Here is a 19,049-nt window from a genome sequence, read left to right as displayed (position 1 = left end):
CTGTAAACGAGGTTCTTGTAAACAGAGCCGATCCTAACTTTGGGGTGGCTGTGTCTTTTTGATTTTAATTTCCCTAAGCTATAGGACCATAAGTGGAAGTGCCCTAGGCTCTGTTGCTTTGTTTTTTAGATGTTTCAGGAAACACCATACACTTCTCCCGAGTGGTTGTTTGCAATTTACATCCCGCCCATCAGCATAACAAGGCTCCCAGTTCTCCATGGCCTGTCCTGCCTTTCTGGATTTTACACTTTTTTCAGATGGCCCTTTTGACCGGGGGGAAGTGAGACTTCATTGTAGTGCAGATTTCGTTTGCAAGCTTGCTTGGTTGGCCAAAAAGGGCGTATGCGTTTTTTCCTGAATATATTCAGGAAAAAACGCATACGCCCTTTTTGGCCAAGTGCATCATTGTGGACGTTCTGCCTCTTTTCCTATGCTTTCAATGCAATTCCAGTCTACCTCCTGAAATCGGTTTCCTGCAATTCTGCCCTGCTTTCAAGTCCTCTTGGCAGCCTTACTTCAGTCTATTTTTGGACGATAGCTGTCATTTATAACTCTGCAGGTTTGTGAATTACAGTGCCCCTGAGCTCATTTCTTCAACTCGCTTTCTTGTGACCTGGCCGCAACACCGCAGGATGTCTTCAGGCCCTAATCTGGTTCTGGCACGGCATGCTGAGCCTTTGGTTATTTCCTCTTCCTGGTGGGAAATGAGAGTTAAATTTGCCCGTCCAGACACCTCCAGCTAGCCTCTCATTGGTTCTCGCTATTCCTGTTCATCTTCCGCAGAAATTGCAAACTGGGCCAAACAGGAGGTTAAAGGGACTGACTCTCCAAGTCGGGAGAGTGTTAGTAAAGCGTCTGGAATGTTGCACCCGAGTACCAGGGGAAGAAAACTGAGACATATTTGAACACGTCTCCCGATCACATGGTTGATCATACTTGGGTTCCACATGCATGTTTTAGCTGAAGGAAGAATACCTAAAACCTGGGTAGTTGAAACCCGTGGAATGGGTACCATGCAATATGACTTCAAAGGGTCTTCATTTGCTCACCGAACCTCTCCAATCCTATCACTGCTGCGTTTATGCCCCTGTACACATGCTTGATTCTCTTTCGGAGACATAGCAATCCATAGGTTTTAAGATACTTACTAGTCAGGTACATTCTTAGGCGTTTAATATGCGGTGTTGAGTCCATTTCGTTGAGCAAGGAGTAGTTCTTGTCTATTCCATATTTGGCTTAAGGAACTTTATCTGTGCTCATTTCAATCTCTGGTTTTATGCAGCACCCCAACTCACCTTTCCCCTTAAGCAAGCATAAGTTGGTTTTCGAAATTTGAGACCCTGTTCTGTTCTGTAATTCAGTTCCTGTGTAGCCAAGTTTACATTCCGTGTATTACTGATATCTTATGATGTTTCTTTTTCTGTGTGACTTATTTCAGTTAGAATCATCATACCTGAATCCACTCATTGTGCTGCTAAGGGCCTGATGACACAGATTTCATTGCTGAGTGATATTGCTTTTTAAGTAAATACCACAACTTCTTTATCCATTTTTCACTTTCTGCGATGTTGAACTTGTACTGTAAACGAGGTTCTTGTAAACAGAGCCGTTCCAAACTTTGGGGTGGCTGTGTCTTTTTGATTTTAAATTCCCTAAGCTATAGGACCATAAGTGGAAGTGCCCTAGGCTCTGTTGCTTTGTTTTTTAGATGTTTCAGGAAACACCATACACTTTTCCCGAGTGGTTGTTTGCAATTTACATCCCGCCCATCAGCATAACAAGGCTCCCAGTTCTCCATGGCCTGTCCTGCCTTTCTGGATTTTACACTTTTTTCAGATGGCCCTTTTGACCGGGGGGAAGTGAGACTTCATTGTAGTGCAGATTTCCTTTGTAAGCTTGCTTGGTTGGCCAAAAAGGGCGTATGCGTTTTTTCCTGAATATATTCAGGAAAAAACTCATACGCCCTTTTTGGCCAAGTGCATCATTGTGGACGTTCTGCCTCTTTTCCTATGCCTTCAGTGCAATTCCAGTCTACCTCCTGAAATCGGTTTCCTGCAATTCTGCCCCGCTTTCAAGTCCTCTTGGCAGCCTTACTTCAGTCTATTTTTGGACGATAGCTGTCATTTATAACTCTGCAGGTTTGTGAATTACAGTGCCCCTGAGCTCCTTTCTTCAACTCGCTTTCTTGTGACCTGGCCGCAACACCGCAGGATGTCTTCAGGCCCTAATCTGGTTCTGGCACGGCATGCTGAGCCTTTGGTTATTTCCTCTTCCTGGTGGGAAATGAGAGTTAAATTTGCCCGTCCAGACACCTCCAGCTAGCCTCTCATTGGTTCTCGCTATTCCTGTTCATCTTCCGCAGAAATTGCAAACTGGGCCAAACAGGAGGTTAAAGGGACTGACTCTCCAAGTCGGGAGAGTGTTAGTAAAGCGTCTGGAATGTTGCACCCGAGTACCAGGGGAAGAAAACTGAGACATATTTGAACACGTCTCCCGATCACATGGTTGAACATACTTGGGTTCCACATGCATGTTTTAGCTGAAGGAAGAATACCTAAAACCTGGGTAGTTGAAACCCGTGGAATGGGTACCATGCAATATGACTTCAAAGGGTCTTCATTTGCTCACCGAACCTCTCCAATCCTATCACTGCTGCGTTTATGCCCCTGTACACATGCTTGATTCTCTTTCGGAGACATAGCAATCCATAGGTTTTAAGATACTTACTAGTCAGCTACATTCTTAGGCATTTAATATGCGGTGTTGAGTCCATTTCGTTGAGCAAGGAGTAGCTCTTGTCTATTCCATATTTGGCTTAAGGAACTTTATCTGTGCTCATTTCAATCTCTGGTTTTATGCAGCACCCCAACTCACCTTTCCCCTTAAGCAAGCATAAGTTGGTTTTCGAAATTTGAGACCCTGTTCTGTTCTGTAATTCAGTTCCTGTGTAGCCAAGTTTCCATTCCGTGTTTTACTGATATCTTATGATGTTTCTTTTTCTGTGTGACTTATTTCAGTTAGAATCATCATACCTGAATCCACTCATTGTGCTGCTAAGGGCCTGATGACACAGATTTCATTGCTGAGTGATATTGCTTTGTAAGTAAATACCACAACTTTTTTATCCATTTTGCACTTTCTGCGATGTTGAACTTGTACTGTAAACGAGGTTCTTGTAAACAGAGCCATTCGAAACTTTGGGGTGGCTGTGTCTTTTTGATTTTAATTTCCCTAAGCTATAGGACCATAAGTGGAAGTGCCCTAGGCTCTCTTGCTTTGTTTTTTAGATGTTTCAGGAAACACCATACACTTCTCCCGAGTGTTTGTTGGCAATTTACATCCCGCCCTTCAGCATAACAAGGCTCCCAGTTCTCCATGGCCTGTCCTGCCTTTCTGGATTTTACACTTTTTTCAGATGGCCCTTTTGACCGGGGGGAAGTGAGACTTCATTGCAGTGCAGATTTCCTTTGCAAGCTTGCTTGGTTGGCCAAAAAGGGCGTATGCGTTTTTTCCTGAATATATTCAGGAAAAAACGCATACGCCCTTTTTGGCCAAGTGCATCATTGTGGACGTTCTGCCTCTTTTCCTATGCTTTCAATGCAATTCCAGTCTACCTCCTGAAATTGGTTTCCTGCAATTCTGCCCCGCTTTCAAGTCCTCTTGGCAGCCTTACTTCAGTCTATTTTTGGACGATAGCTGTCATTTATAACTCTGCAGGTTTGTGAATTACAGTGCCCCTGAGCTCCTTTCTTCAACTCGCTTTCTTGTGACCTGGCCGCAACACCGCAGGATGGCTTCAGGCCCTAATCTTGTTCCGGCCCGGCATGCTGAGCCTTTGGTTAATTCCTCTTCCTGGTGGGAAATGAGAGTTAAATTTGCCCGTCCAGACACCTGCAGCTAGCCTCTCATTGGTTCTCGCTATTCCTGTTCATCTTCCGCAGAAATTGCAAACTGGGCCAAACAGGAGGTTAAAGGCGCTGACTCTCCAAGTGGGGAGAGTGTTAGTAAAGCGTCTGGAATGTTGCACCCGAGTACCAGGGTACGAAAACTGAGACATATTTGAACACGTCTCCCGATCACATGGTTGATCATACTCTAGGTTCCACATGCATGTTTTAGCTGAAAGAAGAATACCTTAAACCTGGGTAGGTGAAACCCGTGGAATGGGTACCATGCAATATGACTTCAAAGGGTCTTCATTTGCTCACCGAACCTCTCCAATCCTATCACTGCTGCGTTTATGCCCCTGTACACATGCTTGATTCTCTTTCGGAGACATAGCAATCCATAGGTTTTAAGATACTTACTAGTCAGGTACATTCTTAGGCGTTTAATATGCGGTGTTGAGTCCATTTCGTTGAGCAAGGAGTAGCTCTTGTCTATTCCATATTTGGCTTAAGGAACTTTATCTGTGCTCATTTCAATCTCTGGTTTTATGCAGCACCCCAACTCACCTTTCCCCTTAAGCAAGCATAAGTTGGTTTTCTAAATTTGAGACCCTGTTCTGTTCTGTAATTCAGTTCCTGTGTAGCCAAGTTTCCATTCCGTGTATTACTGATATCTTATGATGTTTCTTTTTCTGTGTGACTTATTTCAGTTAGAATCATCATACCTGAATCCACTCATTGTGCTGCTAAGGGCCTGATGACATAGATTTCATTGCTGAGTGATACTGCATTGTAAGTGAATACCACAACTTCTTTATCCATTTTTCACTTTCTGCGATGTTGAACTTGTACTGTAAACGAGGTTCTTGTAAACAGAGCCGTTCCAAACTTTGGGGTGGCTGTGTCTTTTTGATTTTAATTTCCCTAAGCTATAGGACCATAAGTGGAAGTGCCCTAGGCTCTGTTGCTTTGTTTTTTAGATGTTTCAGGAAACACCATACACTTCTCCCAAGTGTCTGTTGGCAATTTACATCCCGCCCATCAGCATAACAAGGCTCCCAGTTCTCCATGGCCTGTCCTGCCTTTCTGGATTTTACACTTTTTTCAGATGGCCCTTTTGACCGGGGGGAAGTGAGACTTCATTGTAGTGCAGATTTCCTTTGCAAGCTTGCTTGGTTGGCCAAAAAGGGCGTATGCGTTTTTTCCTGAATATATTCAGGAAAAAACGCATACGCCCTTTTTGGCCAAGTGCATCATTGTGGACGTTCTGCCTCTTTTCCTATGCTTTCAATGCAATTCCAGTCTACCTCCTGAAATCGGTTTCCTGCAATTCTGCCCCGCTTTCAAGTCCTCTTGGCAGCCTTACTTCAGTCTATTTTTGGACGATAGCTGTCATTTATAACTCTGCAGGTTTGTGAATTACAGTGCCCCTGAGCTCCTTTCTTCAACTCGCTTTCTTGTGAGCTGGCCGCAACACCGGAGGATGGCTTCAGGCCCTAATCTGGTTCCGGCCCGGCATTCTGAGCCTTTGGTTAATTCCTCTTCCTGGTGGGAAATGAGAGTTAAATTTGCCCGTCCAGACACCTCCAGCTAGCCTCTCATTGGTTCTCGCTATTCCTGTTCATCTTCCGCAGAAATTGCAAACTCGGCCAAACAGGAGGTTAAAGGGACTGACTCTCCAAGTCGGGAGAGTGTTAGTAAAGCGTCTGAAATGTTGCACCCGAGTACCAGGGTACGAAAACTGAGACATATTTGAACACGTCTCCCGTTCACATGGTTGATCATACTCTGGGTTCCACATGCATGGTTTAGCTGAAGGAAGAATACCTTAAACCTGGAGAGTTGAGACCCGTGTAATGGATACCATGCAATATGACTTCAAAGGGTCTTCATTTGCTCACCGAACATCTCCAATCCTATCACTGCTGCGTTTATGCCCCTGTACACATGCTTGATTCTCTTTCGGAGACATAGCAATCCCTAGGTTTTAAGATACTTACTAGTCAGGTACATTCTTAGGCGTTTAATATGCGGTGTTGAGTCCATTTCGTTGAGCAAGGAGTAGCTCTTGTCTATTCCATATTTGGCTTAAGGAACTTTATCTGTGCTCATTTCAATCTCTGGTTTTATGCAGCACCCCAACTCACCTTTCCCCTTAAGCAAGCATAAGTTGGTTTTCTAAATTTGAGACCCTGTTCTGTTCTGTAATTCAGTTCCTGTGTAGCCAAGTTTACATTCCGTGTATTACTGATATCTTATGATGTTTCTTTTTCTGTGTGACTTATTTCAGTTAGAATCATCATACCTGAATCCACTCATTGTGCTGCTAAGGGCCTGATGACACAGATTTCATTGCTGAGTGATATTGCTTTGTAAGTAAATACCACAACTTTTTTATCCATTTTTCACTTTCTGCGATGTTGAACTTGTACTGTAAACGAGGTTCTTGTAAACAGAGCCATTCGAAACTTTGGGGTGGCTGTGTCTTTTTGATTTTAAATTCCCTAAGCTATAGGACCATAAGTGGAAGTGCCCTAGGCTCTCTTGCTTTGTTTTTTAGATGTTTCAGGAAACACCATACACTTCTCCCAAGTGTCTGTTGGCAATTTACATCCCGCTCATCAGCATAACAAGGCTCCCAGTTCTCCATGGCCTGTCCTGCCTTTCTGGATTTTACACTTTTTTCAGATGGCCCTTTTGACCGGGGGGAAGTGAGACTTCTTTGTAGTGCAGATTTCCTTTGCAAGCTTGCTTGGTTGGCCAAAAAGGGCGTATGCGTTTTTTCCTGAATATATTCAGGAAAAAACGCATACGCCCTTTTTGGCCAAGTGCATCATTGTGGACGTTCTGCCTCTTTTCCTATGCTTTCAATGCAATTCCAGTCTACCTCCTGAAATCGGTTTCCTGCAATTCTGCCCCGCTTTCAAGTCCTCTTGGCAGCCTTACTTCAGTCTATTTTTGGACGATAGCTGTCATTTATAACTCTGCAGGTTTGTGAATTACAGTGCCCCTGAGCTCCTTTCTTCAACTCGCTTTCTTGTGACCTGGCCGCAACACCGCAGGTTGGCTTCAGGCAATAATCTGGTTCTGGTACGGCACGCTGAGCCTTTGGTTATTTCCTCTTCCTGGTGGGAAATGAGAGTTAAATTTGCCCGTCCAGACACCTCCAGCTAGCCTCTCATTGGTTTTCGCTATTCCTGTTCATCTTCCGCAGAAATTGCAAACTGGGCCAAACAGGAGGTTAAAGGCGCTGACTCTCCAAGTGGGGAGAGTGTTAGCAAAGCGTCTGGAATGTTGCACCCGAGTACCAGGGGAGGAAAACTGAAACATATTTGAACACGTCTCCCGATCACATGGTTGATCATACTCTGGGTTCCACATGCATGTTTTAGCTGAAGGAAGAATACCTAAAACCTGGGTAGTTGAAACCCGTGGAATGGGTACCATGCAATATGACTTCAAAGGGTCTTCATTTGCTCACCAAACCTCTCCAATCCTATCACTGCTGCGTTTATGCCCCTGTACACATGCTTGATTCTCTTTCGGAGACATAGCAATCCATAGGTTTTAAGATACTTACTAGTCAGGTACATTCTTAGGCGTTTAATATGCGGTGTTGAGTCCATTTCGTTGAGCAAGGAGTAGCTCTTGTCTATTCCATATTTGGCTTAAGGAACTTTATCTGTGCTCATTTCAATCTCTGGTTTTATGCAGCACCCCAACTCACCTTTACCCTTAAGCAAGCATAAGTTGGTTTTCGAAATTTGAGACCCTGTTCTGTTCTGTAATTCAGTTCCTGTGTAGCCAAGTTTCCATTCCGTGTATTACTGATATCTTATGATGTTTCTTTTTCTGTGTGACTTATTTCAGTTAGAATCATCATACCTGAATCCACTCATTGTGCTGCTACGGGCCTGATGACACAGATTTCATTGCTGAGTGATACTGCATTGTACATAAGTACCACAAGTTCTTTATCCATTTTTCACTTTCTGCGATGTTGAACTTGTACTGTAAACGAGGTTCTTGTAAACAGAGCCGTTCCAAACATTGGGGTGGCTGTGTCTTTTTGATTTTAATTTCCCTAAGCTATAGGACCATAAGTGGAAGTGCCCTAGGCTCTGTTGCTTTGTTTTTTAGATGTTTCAGGAAACACCATACACTTCTCCCAAGTGTCTGTTGGCAATTTACATCCCGCCCATCAGCATAACAAGGCTCCCAGTTCTCCATGGCCTGTCCTGCCTTTCTGGATTTTACACTTTTTTCAGATGGCCCTTTTGACCGGGGGGAAGTGAGACTTCATTGTAGTGCAGATTTCCTTTGCAAGCTTGCTTGGTTGGCCAAAAAGGGCGTATGCGTTTTTTCCTGAATATATTCAGGAAAAAACGCATACGCCCTTTTTGGCCAAGTGCATCATTGTGGACGTTCTGCCTCTTTTCCTATGCTTTCAATGCAATTCCAGTCTACCTCCTGAAATCGGTTTCCTGCAATTCTGCCCCGCTTTCAAGTCCTCTTGGCAGCCTTACTTCAGTCTATTTTTGGACGATAGCTGTCATTTATAACTCTGCAGGTTTGTGAATTACAGTGCCCCTGAGCTCCTTTCTTCAACTCGCTTTCTTGTGACCTGGCCGCAACACCGCAGGATGGCTTCAGGCCCTAATCTGGTTCCGGCCCGGCATTCTGAGCCTTTGGTTAATTCCTCTTCCTGGTGGGAAATGAGAGTTAAATTTGCCCGTCCAGACACCTCCAGCTAGCCTCTCATTGGTTCTCGCTATTCCTGTTCATCTTCCGCAGAAATTGCAAACTGGGCCAAACAGGAGGTTAAAGGGACTGACTCTCCAAGTCGGGAGAGTGTTAGTAAAGTGTCTGGAATGTTGCACCCGAGTACCAGGGTACGAAAACTGAGACATATTTGAACACGTCTCCCGTTCACATGGTTGATCATACTCTGGGTTCCACATGCATGGTTTAGCTGAAGGAAGAATACCTTAAACCTGGAGAGTTGAGACCCGTGTAATGGGTACCATGCAATATGACTTCAAAGGGTCTTCATTTGCTCACCGAACATCTCCAATCCTATCACTGCTGCGTTTATGCCCCTGTACACATGCTTGATTCTCTTTCGGAGACATAGCAATCCATAGGTTTTAAGATACTTACTAGTCAGGTACATTCTTAGGCGTTTAATATGCGGTGTTGAGTCCATTTCGTTGAGCAAGGAGTAGCTCTTGTCTATTCCATATTTGGCTTAAGGAACTTTATCTGTGCTCATTTCAATCTCTGGTTTTATGCAGCACCCCAACTCACCTTTCCCCTTAAGCAAGCATAAGTTGGTTTTCTAAATTTGAGACCCTGTTCTGTTCTGTAATTCAGTTCCTGTGTAGCCAAGTTTCCATTCCGTGTATTACTGATATCTTATGATGTTTCTTTTTCTGTGTGACTTATTTCAGTTAGAATCATCATACCTGAATCCACTCATTGTGCTGCTACGGGCCTGATGACATAGATTTCATTGCTGAGTGATACTGCATTGTAAGTGAATACCACAACTTCTTTATCCATTTTTCACTTTCTGCGATGTTGAACTTGTACTGTAAACGAGGTTCTTGTAAACAGAGCCGTTCCAAACATTGGGGTGGCTGTGTCTTTTTGATTTTAATTTCCCTAAGCTATAGGACCATAAGTGGAAGTGCCCTAGGCTCTGTTGCTTTGTTTTTTAGATGTTTCAGGAAACACCATACACTTCTCCCAAGTGTCTGTTGGCAATTTACATCCCGCCCATCAGCATAACAAGGCTCCCAGTTCTCCATGGCCTGTCCTGCCTTTCTGGATTTTACACTTTTTTCAGATGGCCCTTTTGACCGGGGGGAAGTGAGACTTCATTGTAGTGCAGATTTCCTTTGCAAGCTTGCTTGGTTGGCCAAAAAGGGCGTATGCGTTTTTTCCTGAATATATTCAGGAAAAAACGCATACGCCCTTTTTGGCCAAGTGCATCATTGTGGACGTTCTGCCTCTTTTCCTATGCTTTCAATGCAATTCCAGTCTACCTCCTGAAATCGGTTTCCTGCAATTCTGCCCCGCTTTCAAGTCCTCTTGGCAGCCTTACTTCAGTCTATTTTTGGACGATAGCTGTCATTTATAACTCTGCAGGTTTGTGAATTACAGTGCCCCTGAGCTCCTTTCTTCAACTCGCTTTCTTTTGAGCTGGCCGCAACACCGCAGGATGGCTTCAGGCCCTAATCTGGTTCCGGCCCGGCATTCTGAGCCTTTGGTTAATTCCTCTTCCTGGTGGGAAATGAGAGTTAAATTTGCCCGTCCAGACACCTCCAGCTAGCCTCTCATTGGTTCTCGCTATTCCTGTTCATCTTCCGCAGAAATTGCAAACTCGGCCAAACAGGAGGTTAAAGGGACTGACTCTCCAAGTCGGGAGAGTGTTAGTAAAGCGTCTGGAATGTTGCACCCGAGTACCAGGGTACGAAAACTGAGACATATTTGAACACGTCTCCCGTTCACATGGTTGATCATACTCTGGGTTCCACATGCATGGTTTAGCTGAAGGAAGAATACCTTAAACCTGGAGAGTTGAGACCCGTGTAATGGATACCATGCAATATGACTTCAAAGGGTCTTCATTTGCTCACCGAACATCTCCAATCCTATCACTGCTGCGTTTATGCCCCTGTACACATGCTTGATTCTCTTTCGGAGACATAGCAATCCCTAGGTTTTAAGATACTTACTAGTCAGGTACATTCTTAGGCGTTTAATATGCGGTGTTGAGTCCATTTCGTTGAGCAAGGAGTAGCTCTTGTCTATTCCATATTTGGCTTAAGGAACTTTATCTGTGCTCATTTCAATCTCTGGTTTTATGCAGCACCCCAACTCACCTTTCCCCTTAAGCAAGCATAAGTTGGTTTTCTAAATTTGAGACCCTGTTCTGTTCTGTAATTCAGTTCCTGTGTAGCCAAGTTTACATTCCGTGTATTACTGATATCTTATGATGTTTCTTTTTCTGTGTGACTTATTTCAGTTAGAATCATCATACCTGAATCCACTCATTGTGCTGCTAAGGGCCTGATGACACAGATTTCATTGCTGAGTGATATTGCTTTGTAAGTAAATACCACAACTTTTTTATCCATTTTTCACTTTCTGCGATGTTGAACTTGTACTGTAAACGAGGTTCTTGTAAACAGAGCCATTCGAAACTTTGGGGTGGCTGTGTCTTTTTGATTTTAAATTCCCTAAGCTATAGGACCATAAGTGGAAGTGCCCTAGGCTCTCTTGCTTTGTTTTTTAGATGTTTCAGGAAACACCATACACTTCTCCCAAGTGTCTGTTGGCAATTTACATCCCGCTCATCAGCATAACAAGGCTCCCAGTTCTCCATGGCCTGTCCTGCCTTTCTGGATTTTACACTTTTTTCAGATGGCCCTTTTGACCGGGGGGAAGTGAGACTTCTTTGTAGTGCAGATTTCCTTTGCAAGCTTGCTTGGTTGGCCAAAAAGGGCGTATGCGTTTTTTCCTGAATATATTCAGGAAAAAACGCATACGCCCTTTTTGGCCAAGTGCATCATTGTGGACGTTCTGCCTCTTTTCCTATGCTTTCAATGCAATTCCAGTCTACCTCCTGAAATCGGTTTCCTGCAATTCTGCCCCGCTTTCAAGTCCTCTTGGCAGCCTTACTTCAGTCTATTTTTGGACGATAGCTGTCATTTATAACTCTGCAGGTTTGTGAATTACAGTGCCCCTGAGCTCCTTTCTTCAACTCGCTTTCTTGTGACCTGGCCGCAACACCGCAGGTTGGCTTCAGGCAATAATCTGGTTCTGGTACGGCACGCTGAGCCTTTGGTTATTTCCTCTTCCTGGTGGGAAATGAGAGTTAAATTTGCCCGTCCAGACACCTCCAGCTAGCCTCTCATTGGTTTTCGCTATTCCTGTTCATCTTCCGCAGAAATTGCAAACTGGGCCAAACAGGAGGTTAAAGGCGCTGACTCTCCAAGTGGGGAGAGTGTTAGCAAAGCGTCTGGAATGTTGCACCCGAGTACCAGGGGAGGAAAACTGAAACATATTTGAACACGTCTCCCGATCACATGGTTGATCATACTCTGGGTTCCACATGCATGTTTTAGCTGAAGGAAGAATACCTAAAACCTGGGTAGTTGAAACCCGTGGAATGGGTACCATGCAATATGACTTCAAAGGGTCTTCATTTGCTCACCAAACCTCTCCAATCCTATCACTGCTGCGTTTATGCCCCTGTACACATGCTTGATTCTCTTTCGGAGACATAGCAATCCATAGGTTTTAAGATACTTACTAGTCAGGTACATTCTTAGGCGTTTAATATGCGGTGTTGAGTCCATTTCGTTGAGCAAGGAGTAGCTCTTGTCTATTCCATATTTGGCTTAAGGAACTTTATCTGTGCTCATTTCAATCTCTGGTTTTATGCAGCACCCCAACTCACCTTTACCCTTAAGCAAGCATAAGTTGGTTTTCGAAATTTGAGACCCTGTTCTGTTCTGTAATTCAGTTCCTGTGTAGCCAAGTTTCCATTCCGTGTATTACTGATATCTTATGATGTTTCTTTTTCTGTGTGACTTATTTCAGTTAGAATCATCATACCTGAATCCACTCATTGTGCTGCTACGGGCCTGATGACACAGATTTCATTGCTGAGTGATACTGCATTGTACATAAGTACCACAAGTTCTTTATCCATTTTTCACTTTCTGCGATGTTGAACTTGTACTGTAAACGAGGTTCTTGTAAACAGAGCCGTTCCAAACATTGGGGTGGCTGTGTCTTTTTGATTTTAATTTCCCTAAGCTATAGGACCATAAGTGGAAGTGCCCTAGGCTCTGTTGCTTTGTTTTTTAGATGTTTCAGGAAACACCATACACTTCTCCCAAGTGTCTGTTGGCAATTTACATCCCGCCCATCAGCATAACAAGGCTCCCAGTTCTCCATGGCCTGTCCTGCCTTTCTGGATTTTACACTTTTTTCAGATGGCCCTTTTGACCGGGGGGAAGTGAGACTTCATTGTAGTGCAGATTTCCTTTGCAAGCTTGCTTGGTTGGCCAAAAAGGGCGTATGCGTTTTTTCCTGAATATATTCAGGAAAAAACGCATACGCCCTTTTTGGCCAAGTGCATCATTGTGGACGTTCTGCCTCTTTTCCTATGCTTTCAATGCAATTCCAGTCTACCTCCTGAAATCGGTTTCCTGCAATTCTGCCCCGCTTTCAAGTCCTCTTGGCAGCCTTACTTCAGTCTATTTTTGGACGATAGCTGTCATTTATAACTCTGCAGGTTTGTGAATTACAGTGCCCCTGAGCTCCTTTCTTCAACTCGCTTTCTTGTGACCTGGCCGCAACACCGCAGGATGGCTTCAGGCCCTAATCTGGTTCCGGCCCGGCATTCTGAGCCTTTGGTTAATTCCTCTTCCTGGTGGGAAATGAGAGTTAAATTTGCCCGTCCAGACACCTCCAGCTAGCCTCTCATTGGTTCTCGCTATTCCTGTTCATCTTCCGCAGAAATTGCAAACTGGGCCAAACAGGAGGTTAAAGGGACTGACTCTCCAAGTCGGGAGAGTGTTAGTAAAGTGTCTGGAATGTTGCACCCGAGTACCAGGGTACGAAAACTGAGACATATTTGAACACGTCTCCCGTTCACATGGTTGATCATACTCTGGGTTCCACATGCATGGTTTAGCTGAAGGAAGAATACCTTAAACCTGGAGAGTTGAGACCCGTGTAATGGGTACCATGCAATATGACTTCAAAGGGTCTTCATTTGCTCACCGAACATCTCCAATCCTATCACTGCTGCGTTTATGCCCCTGTACACATGCTTGATTCTCTTTCGGAGACATAGCAATCCCTAGGTTTTAAGATACTTACTAGTCAGGTACATTCTTAGGCGTTTAATATGCGGTGTTGAGTCCATTTCGTTGAGCAAGGAGTAGCTCTTGTCTATTCCATATTTGGCTTAAGGAACTTTATCTGTGCTCATTTCAATCTCTGGTTTTATGCAGCACCCCAACTCACCTTTCCCCTTAAGCAAGCATAAGTTGGTTTTCTAAATTTGAGACCCTGTTCTGTTCTGTAATTCAGTTCCTGTGTAGCCAAGTTTCCATTCCGTGTATTACTGATATCTTATGATGTTTCTTTTTCTGTGTGACTTATTTCAGTTAGAATCATCATACCTGAATCCACTCATTGTGCTGCTACGGGCCTGATGACATAGATTTCATTGCTGAGTGATACTGCATTGTAAGTGAATACCACAACTTCTTTATCCATTTTTCACTTTCTGCGATGTTGAACTTGTACTGTAAACGAGGTTCTTGTAAACAGAGCCGTTCCAAACATTGGGGTGGCTGTGTCTTTTTGATTTTAATTTCCCTAAGCTATAGGACCATAAGTGGAAGTGCCCTAGGCTCTGTTGCTTTGTTTTTTAGATGTTTCAGGAAACACCATACACTTCTCCCAAGTGTCTGTTGGCAATTTACATCCCGCCCATCAGCATAACAAGGCTCCCAGTTCTCCATGGCCTGTCCTGCCTTTCTGGATTTTACACTTTTTTCAGATGGCCCTTTTGACCGGGGGGAAGTGAGACTTCATTGTAGTGCAGATTTCCTTTGCAAGCTTGCTTGGTTGGCCAAAAAGGGCGTATGCGTTTTTTCCTGAATATATTCAGGAAAAAACGCATACGCCCTTTTTGGCCAAGTGCATCATTGTGGACGTTCTGCCTCTTTTCCTATGCTTTCAATGCAATTCCAGTCTACCTCCTGAAATCGGTTTCCTGCAATTCTGCCCCGCTTTCAAGTCCTCTTGGCAGCCTTACTTCAGTCTATTTTTGGACGATAGCTGTCATTTATAACTCTGCAGGTTTGTGAATTACAGTGCCCCTGAGCTCCTTTCTTCAACTCGCTTTCTTGTGACCTGGCCGCAACACCGCAGGATGGCTTCAGGCCCTAATCTGGTTCCGGCCCGGCATTCTGAGCCTTTGGTTAATTCCTCTTCCTGGTGGGAAATGAGAGTTAAATTTGCCCGTCCAGACACCTCCAGCTAGCCTCTCATTGGTTCTCGCTATTCCTGTTCATCTTCCGCAGAAATTGCAAACTGGGCCAAACAGGAGGTTAAAGGGACTGACTCTCCAAGTCGGGAGAGTGTTAGTAAAGCGTCTGGAATGTTGCACCCGAGTACCAGGGTAGGAAAACTGAGACATATTTGAACACGTCTCCCGTTCACATGGTTGATCATACTCTGGGTTCCACATGCATGGTTTAGCTGAAGGAAGAATACCTTAAACCTGGAGAGTTGAGACCCGTGTAATGGGTACCATGCAATATGACTTCAAAGGGTCTTCATTTGCTCACCGAACATCTCCAATCCTATCACTGCTGCGTTTATGCCCCTGTACACATGCTTGATTCTCTTTCGGAGACATAGCAATCCATAGGTTTTAAGATACTTACTAGTCAGGTACATTCTTAGGCGTTTAATATGCGGTGTTGAGTCCATTTCTTTGAGCAAGGAGTAGCTCTTGTCTATTCCATATTTGGCTTAAGGAACTTTATCTGTGCTCATTTCAATCTCTGGTTTTATGCAGCACCCCAACTCGCCTTTCCCCTTAAGCAAGCATAAGTTGGTTTTCTAAATTTGAGACCCTGTTCTGTTCTGTAATTCAGTTCCTGTGTAGCCAAGTTTCCATTCCGTGTATTACTGATATCTTATGATGTTTCTTTTTCTGTGTGACTTATTTCAGTTAGAATCATCATACCTGAATCCACTCATTGTGCTGCTACGGGCCTGATGACACAGATTTCTTTGCTGAGTGATACTGCATTGTAAGTGAATACCACAACTTCTTTATCCATTTTTCACTTTCTGCGATGTTGAACTTGTACTGTAAACGAGGTTCTTGTAAACAGAGCCGTTCCAAACTTTGGGGTGGCTGTGTCTTTTTTATTTTAATTTCCCTAAGCTATAGGACCATAAGTGGAAGTGCCCTAGGCTCTGTTGCTTTGTTTTTTAGATGTTTCAGGAAACACCATACACTTCTCCCAAGTGTCTGTTGGCAATTTACATCCCGCCCATCAGCATAACAAGGCTCCCAGTTCTCCATGGCCTGTCCTGCCTTTCTGGATTTTACACTTTTTTCAGATGGCCCTTTTGACCGGGGGGAAGTGAGACTTCATTGTAGTGCAGATTTCCTTTGCAAGCTTGCTTGGTTGGCCAAAAAGGGCGTATGCGTTTTTTCCTGAATATATTCAGGAAAAAACGCATACGCCCTTTTTGGCCAAGTGCATCATTGTGGACGTTCTGCCTCTTTTCCTATGCTTTCAATGCAATTCCAGTCTACCTCCTGAAATCGGTTTCCTGCAATTCTGCCCCGCTTTCAAGTCCTCTTGGCAGCCTTACTTCAGTCTATTTTTGGACGATAGCTGTCATTTATAACTCTGCAGGTTTGTGAATTACAGTGCCCCTGAGCTCCTTTCTTCAACTCGCTTTCTTGTGACCTGGCCGCAACACCGCAGGATGGCTTCAGGCCCTAATCTGGTTCTGGCCCGGCATTCTGAGCCTTTGGTTAATTCCTCTTCCTGGTGGGAAATGAGAGTTAAATTTGCCCGTTCAGACACCTCCAGCTAGCCTCTCATTGGTTCTCGCTATTCCTGTTCATCTTCCGCAGAAATTGCCAACTGGGCCAAGCAGGAGGTTAAAGGGACTGACTCTCCAAGTCGGGAGAGTGTTAGTAAAGCGTCTGGAATGTTGCACCCGAGTACCAGGGTACGAAAACTGAGACATATTTGAACACGTCTCCCGTTCACATGGTTGATCATACTTGGGTTCCACATGCATGTTTTAGCTGAAGGAAGAATACCTTAAACCTGGAGAGTTAAGACCCGTGTAATGGGTACCATGCAATATGACTTCAAAGGGTCTTCATTTGCTCACCGAACCTCTCCAATCCTATCACTGCTGCGTTTATGCCCCTGTACACATGCTTGATTCTCTTTCGGAGACATAGCAATCCATAGGTTTGAAGATACTTACTAGTCAGGTACATTCTTAGGCGTTTAATATGCGGTGTTGAGTCCATTTCGTTGAGCAAGGAGTAGCTCTTGTCTATTCCATATTTGGCTTAAGGAACTTTATCTGTGCTCATTTCAATCTCTGGTTTTATGCAGCACCCCAACTCACCTTTCCCCTTAAGCAAGCATAAGTTGGTTTTCTAAATTTGAGACCCTGTTCTGTTTTGGAATGCAGTTCCTGTGTAGCCAAGTATACATTCCGTGTATTAGTGATATCTTATGATGTTTCTTTTTCTGTGTGACTTATTTCAGTTAGAATCATCGTACCTGAATCCACTCATTATGCTGCTACGGACCTGATGACATAGATTTCATTGCTGAGTGATACTGCATTGTACGTAAGTACCACAAGTTCTTTATCCATTTTTCACTTTCTGTGATATTGAACTTGTACGGTAAACGAGGTTCTTGTAAACGGAGGCGTCCCAAACTTTGGGGTGGCTGTGTCTTTTTGATTTTAATTTCCCTAAGCTATAGGACCATAAGTGGAAGTGCCCTAGGTTCTGTTGCTTTGTTTTTTAGATGTTTCAGGAAACACCATACACTTCTCCCGAGTGGTTGTTGGCAATTTACATCCCGCCCTTCAGCATAACAAGGCTCCCAGTTCTCCATGGCCTGTCCTGCCTTTCTGGATTTTACACTTTTTTCAGATGGCCCTTTTGACCGGGGGGAAGTGAGACTTCATTGTAGTGCAGATTTCCTTTGCAAGCTTGCTTGGTTGGCCAAAAAGGGCGTATGCGTTTTTTCCTGAATATATTCAGGAAAAAACGCATACGCCCTTTTTGGCCAAGTGCATCATTGTGGACGTTCTGCCTCTTTTCCTATGCTTTCAATGCAATTCCAGTCTACCTCCTGAAATCGGTTTCCTGCAATTCTGCCCCGCTTTCAAGTCCTCTTGGCAGCCTTACTTCAGTCTATTTTTGGACGATAGCTAACATTTATAACTCTGCAGGTTTGTGAATTACAGTGCCCCTGAGCTCCTTTCTTCAACTCGCTTTCTTGTGACCTGGCCGCAACACCGCAGGATGGCTTCAGGCCCTAATGTGGTTCCGGCCCGACATTCTGAGCCTTTGGTTAATTCCTCTTCCTGGTGGGAAATGAGAGTTAAATTTGCCCGTCCAGACACCTCCAGCTAGCCTCTCATTGGTTCTCGCTATTCCTGTTCATCTTCCGCAGAAATTGCAAACTGGGCCAAACAGGAGGTTAAAGGGACTGACTCTCCAAGTCGGGAGAGTGTTAGTAAAGCGTCTGGAATGTTGCACCCGAGTACCAGGGTAGGAAAACTGAGACATATTTGAACACGTCTCCCGTTCACATGGTTGATCATACTCTGGGTTCCACATGCATGGTTTAGCTGAAGGAAGAATACCTTAAACCTGGAGAGTTGAGACCCGTGTAATGTGTACCATGCAATATGACTTCAAAGGGTCTTCATTTGCTCACCGAACATCTCCAATCCTATCACTGCTGCGTTTATGCCCCTGTACACATGCTTGATTCTCTTTCGGAGACATAGCAATCCCTAGGTTTTAAGATACTTACTAGTCAGGTACATTCTTAGGCGTTTAATATGCGGTGTTGAGTCCATTTCTTTGAGCAAGGAGTAGCTCTTGTCTATTCCATATTTGGCTTAAGGAACTTTATCTGTGCTCATTTCAATCTCTGGTTTTATGCAGCACCCCAACTCACCTTTCCCCTTAAGCAAGCATAAGTTGGTTTTCTAAATTTGAGACCCTGTTCTGTTCTGTAATTCAGTTCCTGTGTAGCCAAGTTTACATTCCGTGTATTACTGATATCTTATGATGTTTCTTTTTCTGTGTGACTTATTTCAGTTAGAATCATCATACCTGAATCCACTCATTGTGCTGCTAAGGGCCTGATGACACAGATTTCATTGCTGAGTGATATTGCTTTGTAAGTAAATACCACAACTTTTTTATCCATTTTTCACTTTCTGCGATGTTGAACTTGTACTGTAAACGAGGTTCTTGTAAACAGAGCCGTTCGAAACTTTGGGGTGGCTGTGTCTTTTTGATTTTAAATTCCCTAAGCTATAGGACCATAA

At 44.0% G+C, this 19,049-nt stretch overlaps 1 long non-coding RNA gene across 4 annotated transcripts in view; it reads left to right on the top strand.

Annotated features, from left to right (window-relative positions):
* LOC307181274 overlaps positions 1 to 19,049 on the top strand; it is a 134,295-nt gene that overhangs the window by 28,529 nt on the left and 86,717 nt on the right. For all 4 annotated transcript variants that reach the window (XR_013826303.1, XR_013826304.1, XR_013826305.1 and 1 more), the window contains exon 5: positions 1,443 to 1,524. This is a non-coding gene — a long non-coding RNA (uncharacterized lncRNA). The remainder of the gene's footprint in view (positions 1 to 1,442; positions 1,525 to 19,049) is intronic.

This window comes from Stenella coeruleoalba, assembly GCF_951394435.1.
Source record: "Stenella coeruleoalba genome assembly, contig: scaffold_104, whole genome shotgun sequence".
Taxonomy (NCBI): Eukaryota; Metazoa; Chordata; class Mammalia; order Artiodactyla; family Delphinidae; genus Stenella; species Stenella coeruleoalba.
The sequence above is the reverse complement of the archived record's forward strand: the minus strand, read 5'-3'. Positions and strand labels throughout refer to the sequence as shown.